The sequence below is a fragment of the Saccopteryx bilineata genome, chromosome 7, assembly GCF_036850765.1.
Source record: "Saccopteryx bilineata isolate mSacBil1 chromosome 7, mSacBil1_pri_phased_curated, whole genome shotgun sequence".
In the NCBI taxonomy this organism is placed as follows: domain Eukaryota; kingdom Metazoa; phylum Chordata; class Mammalia; order Chiroptera; family Emballonuridae; genus Saccopteryx; species Saccopteryx bilineata.
In genome coordinates, this window is record NC_089496.1 from 100,192,117 (window position 1) to 100,198,319 (window position 6,203).

Sequence of the window (6,203 nt, forward strand, 5' to 3'; positions counted from 1 at the left end):
GCACGTCCTCTTGTAAAACTACACGATGGCCTTAATTTACATGGTGCACATTCTACACCCTTCTCCATTTTAAATGAGCCTTCTGCTGAGCGATATAATTGGATTGTTTATTTGTTCTTACAGTGTCTACAAATGTGAATTGCAACCTTTAAAATGCCTTTGTAAGCAGACTAGGAGTAAGGGACTGCTCCTTGCATGCTTCCGTTGGCTATGGAGCTGTTAAACATTGAAGCCATCAAGTCGGTCTCTTCCCACCTGTCCTTGGATCCCTGTGGACCAAGAGAATTATCCTGCCCCCCTGCCAGCATGCCCCAGGCTATCGACCACCCTTTTGATAGACCCTCAGGGCTGTGGTTTGGATCAGATGGCAGATGATTCTTTTTGGTTTATGAATCATTACCACACACACACCAAGAACACACTTGGAAAGCCCCAGTCCCCGTCTATAGTACTGACCTGGCCATGGAAACCCCATCAGCTTGCTGGTTCGTGTGCGAATAGCCCTCTAAAATGTATGTCGTCAACATCTGAAAACACAAAAGCCAAAAATGACGAGTTGGCTTTGGTGTGACTTTTGTTTTACGTGCCACTATAAATATTTACGGTACTACAGTTTTCTGATAAATTTGTTTTAAGTATAGAAAAACAATCTACGCCAAAGGATTTGCATTTTGAAGGCGCATGGGGTTATGGCTGCAGACATACACAGCTGAGCGCTTGACCCCTGATGGTCTGACCCAAATGGAGGCATGAGGTTCAGGAAGGATTTGGAAAAGAGAAGTATAAACAGTCTGATAGGTTTGGTCTGTATTGCTAGTTCCAACTTAAGTTGTTTAAGTCATAACTCCAATCAGCACAACATCAAACTTATCTCAGGATCTAGAGTTAGCAGAGGTGTTTTAACAATTAATACTTGGAAATTTGGCCGTGAGTCCCATCTGAGTTCCAATCCTAGCCCTGTCATCTGACCATACCATGTACCCTTAGGTAATCCTTCAGTTTTCCTATCAACGCATAACTTTAGTAACGTGAAGATTAACCGAGGTCACGTATGGGAAGGGCTTAGCACAATGCCTAGCACAAAACACTCAAAATGTCAGTATCATAGATGGTGATGATCATAAACATGACCTGAAGCTTACAGAAAGGGCAAGAATAGAAGATACTCCACTGGACCCTCCACTCATTCTTTCTGCTTCAAAGACTGTTTTCTTGATCATGTCTTCTAGTCTATGCTTTTCAAAGTGAGACCTCTCAGGAGTGCAGGTTTTATACCAAAGATCAGTATTTACAGCAAACCTTCAAAGAGTCCTACTAAATACTAGGTGTTGTATGACTGGAGGGGCTAAAAAGGTGACACGAAATGATGCTTACCCCAGAGGAGGTAAACACTCTTCACTCTGCTACAATAGCGAATGTAACAGAGTTGTGTGAGCATCACTCTAGAACAGTGGTCCCAACCCCCGGGCCGCGGACCAGTACCAGTCCGCAGAGAAAGAATAAATAACTTACATTATTTCCATTTTATTTATATTTAAGTCTGAATGATGTTTTATTTTTGAAAAATGACCAGATTCCCTCTGTTACATCCGTCTAAGACTCACCCTTGACGCTTGTCTCAGTCACATGATACATTATCCGTCCTACCCTAAAGGCCAGTCTGTGAAAATATTTTCTGACATTAAACCGGTCCATGGTCCAAAAAAGGTTGGGACCACTGCTCTAGAATACAGAGGAGGGGGGTATCCCTCTGCTTGGGGATTCAGCGAGGGGTTCCCAGAGGAAATTTCTAATTGTCGTCTATTTCAGCCTCCCAACATGGCTAAGAAGAGGCAGCAGAGAAGGGGAAGGACGGTCAGATGGCTCCTTTACTCTAGTGGTTCTCAAGCTTGTCTGAGAATTCCGGAGGACCTGTTTAGGAAGCCGATTCCTGCACCCCGTCTCACCCCCATTGTAATTCAGTATTTCTGGAGTAGAAACTAGGGATCTGCACATTTAACGCACTTGCCTGGAGCTTCTGATGTAGATGGTCCTCGGACAACATGCTTCGTACTGATAACCAGAGACATGAGTGGCAGCAAAGCCTGAATCAAACATCTGGAAGAGACCATTAAAGGGCCAGCAACTCACTGGCTACTCACAGGCCCTGTATCTTAATCAGTTGGGGCTGCTATGTAGCAAATAACCTGGACTGGTTAACTTTAACAACAAACATTTATTTCTCGCCATTCTGAAGACTGGGAAGCCCAAGGTCAATGGGTTGACTGGTGAGAGTCTGTTTTCTGGCTCATAGACTTCGCCTCTTTGCTGTATCCTCACACGGCAGAAACAACCAAGGAGCTCTCTGAGGTCCCTTTCATAAGGGCACTAATCCCATTCATGAAGGTTGCACCCTCATGACCTGATCATCTCCCAAAGGCCCTGCTCCCAAATACCATCACTTTGGGGGTTAGGTTTTAACATATGAATTTTAGGGGGATATAAACATTCAGTCCATAATCAGTTAACCATCCTACCTCCATCCAGTTTGAATGGCCAAGGATCCAAGGCACATATGTGCTCAGAACTAGAGAACTCTTGCCAAGGGACTTTCACAGGCTGAACAGTGACTTCAAGCCAAGGGCAACTTTTGAGGACGCCTGCTCAGAGTGAGGGAGAAGCCGACCGGCAGACAGTCTGCCACGGACGGGGGCAGGTGCATTGGCTTCTCCAGCTGGTGTCAGCAGACGCACCTCTTTCCTGTTCCTCTCAGATCACTTAGGCCAGTGTTTTCAACTGCTGGTCCACCAGAAATTTCACGCCAGTCCACGAAAGTTTACCGCCCTGATGTCGTATGAAGATTACAGACCCAATGATCTTAGTCGAATTCACTTATGCTCAGGATGATTTCTGCCTTAGGAGCTGTCCCTGAAATAATTCTCCTGTTTTCACCGGTCCCCGAGCGTAAAAGGGTTGAAAACCACTGACGTGGGCAATCATTTCTAGACAAGGAGGGCCACCCATTCTTTTCCTCCCCTCCTTTCCCTCGTAGGCACCACACTGCAACATGCTCCCTTTAACATGACCAACATTTCTGAAAAGAATTTTCCTCTACAAACACCTTTTATAATTAATACTAACTAGATTGCTGTTAAGTAGGGAAGGAAAAAAAGGAATTCTCAAGAGAGGTTTTTTTATACTAGAGTATATATAGGACCAACTCTTAAAGGCTTAGGAGCATCAGCTTGTGCAAATTATCTTTTCTAACTTATGAAGTTTCCAGCTGTCTTAAGGGCTGAAGGTGTTTAAGCCCTGAGATAAAAGAAACTAAGTATTTTTCTTATGTGTTCCTAATTGCAATTTTGACTGGCATTAGAAGTCTGCTTGCCTCTTGAGACTTTTGCCAGCATACCTTAATTGCACAAATATTTACAGACTGCTGAAGCCAGGGGATGCTTATACCATAAAAGATATGGAACACTTGAGAAAAAGAGGAAAAAAAGCCTCTTTGACACATTATATCTGTGGCCAGTTACCCAGAATCAGCATAAACTAATTTGCCCCTTAGCCTCAGCGAAAGTGTTTAAAGAACGTTGTCCCGGGGTTGATTTAGTATTTACTTGGCTGGCTGTGGATGCTGAAGTCTTTTTTTAAAAGCCTGTGGGTGACACTATTTTTTTTTTCAGGGTAAAAAATAAGGTTTCCAAAAATACGTATGCATCTTATGGATTGTTATATTGTCAACACTTTTCATCTTCCCAGCCACCCACGTGGCAGGGAAGAGGTTTCTCCAGGGGTTGTTCCAAATCCGACAGGCTTCAGAAAGCTAACTTGGACAAGCTGGAACACATGACCAGCCAAGCCCTGAGGCTGTTCACGCCATCTTGTTGTCCTAGCATGCGGGTTACAAACAAAGCCTTTTCAAGCCAGCTTTGACCCGTTCACGTTGTATGATCTTGGGGAATCACTCAAGCTCTCGAGACCATTTTTTCCCCACCTTAACATAGAAAGAGTCCTCGGTGGGTAGGGAGGCAGTGGCACCTCCCTCCGAGGATCTGGTGAAAAGTAAATGAGAATAACAAGCGCCAAGCACTTAGCACAATGCCCGGCACGCAGAAAGTGCTGAGTAAGGGTTTGTCTGTGTTTTTAAAACCAGTCTGACCTGGTAAATAACTCAGGCCCCAGAAAGGACATTAGGAAAAGTGGGAGAAGGGAAAGGAGAGATTCTAACACAAAGAAGAAGCTCTGTGGGAGGATAATGGCTACTCGTAGAGGAGAGGAAGATCGTGGGCAGACGCCACATTCGTGGGAAGACGCCAGGTTGCCGGGTGGTCATGGGAAGGTGCGGGAATGGCAGGACCAGGGCCTAAGCTTCTGAAGAGGAGTGGGCACTGCGTGTAGGTATGGCCCATGAGGAAGGGGCGGCCCAGTTAGTTACACTGGAATTTCAGCACAACAATTTTCTAACGTAAGTATGTTCTCCTGATATTGCTCAGTTTAACTGAGCATTCAGTTTGGGGTGGGTTATTATTATTTTTTATTGTTTTGCTCTGTTTGTTATTCCTTTTTGTTTGTTTGTTTGTTTGTTGTTTGTTTGTTTTGCTCCATCCGACCATCCAGCCCTGACTCTGCAGACCACTGTTCTAGCTGCTGCCACCTCCTTTTGGCCCTGAATGCCCACCTCCCAGGGATGTTAGGAGGAGCCAAAAATAGCGTTTGGAAATGGCTTTGCAAACTCTATAAAGAACTATGAAATCAAGTCAAGTTTTCCCCGGGTGTGTGTTGTTAGGGAATCTGAGTCATCGAGCAGAAGCCCGGTCTTTGTGAATTTAAGGAGATGTATGGAAAATCCCAAGGAGTCTGGGAGTTAATGCAGAAGGAGGGTTCTAGAAACCCTAATGACAGGGACTAGATGGGATGGTTCCCCATTGTGGCTACATCTGACAATCTCACGGAGATCTGTTCCAGTCCCAATACCAGCAATAACCCAGACCAACTGAGTCAGGACCTGCGAGGGTGGGGCCCGGAAGCAGTGTTCTTAAACCTCCGTGCTATTCCAGATTGTAGCCAAGCTCGGAGTCCAGCAGTCGAAACTACCTGAGAAAGGGTGGGTTGAACAGCTTAGAAGCTTTGGATCCTGGGGAAGACCCTAAGGATGGGCACACTCGTTTAATGAGACTGCACGTAAGAAGAAGAGGCGGGAAAAAGCCAAACACAAGAGAGGGGGGTATTTGTAAAGCTAGATCAATTATATCTGCTTAAAAAAGTTAAATTGTAAAACATTTTAAAATGACGTAAAGACTGAGGGCAAATGAGTATGGCTGTTTTTAAAACCAGGAGACTTGGATGTGAGCTGGAAGCAGTGGGTTAGGTAAGAATACCCGGCAAAAAAATCTCTGTAATTAAGCAACCAGCACTGAATAAGCCACATACCCAAGGAAACAGTGGTCCCTTTCAGTCAAAAGGATAAAAGATCCATTTGTGATTGAAAAGTGCTGTGTTGGAGGATCTGTACTTTCAGTGAAATCACAGTTGGTTCACAATTTCCCTTCTAAGTTATGACAGGACATGTGGGAGCTGAAGACCAATTTCTTTTGGGCATAGAGGTATAGAAGGAGTGGGTGGTTATGTAAAAATGCACTAATTAGCGTTCTGAGTAAACTACACCTACCTGAGAAGCTACCACTAGTCTTGGACTAACCATGATAGAGACCTAAAAGAAAATAACCGTACATATGAATAGAGCGGGGAATAAAACAGTCTCAGTCCTCACAGAAGTGATAGTTTAGTGGGGAAGACAAATAGTTACTATAATTTCTTATAGTGAGAAGTGGTATGAAGAAAGAAAAAGCAGGGTGGTAAGTAGCCCAGGAACAGTGGGGAAGGGCAGGTTAAGTTAGGTAAGGAAAAAGCCTCTCTAAGGCTCACATATGAGTGGAGTGAGGGAGTGGGCCATGTGGATGTGTGAAGAAGGAGGGTTCTATGCAAAGCAAGTAGCAGGTGCAAAGGCCCTGAGGCAGCCACCACCAGGACATATTTGAGAAACTTCAAGAAACCCAATGCTATAGAGCAGAATGATAAAAAATAAGGATAAAAGGCAGACATGGCCAGAGCATGTAGGGCTTCCCACATGGTGAGCAGCACCTTGGATTTTATTCTCATACAATGGGAACACATTAGAGAGATTTGAGCAGAAAAGTGATAGTCCAGTCAACTATTGTCAA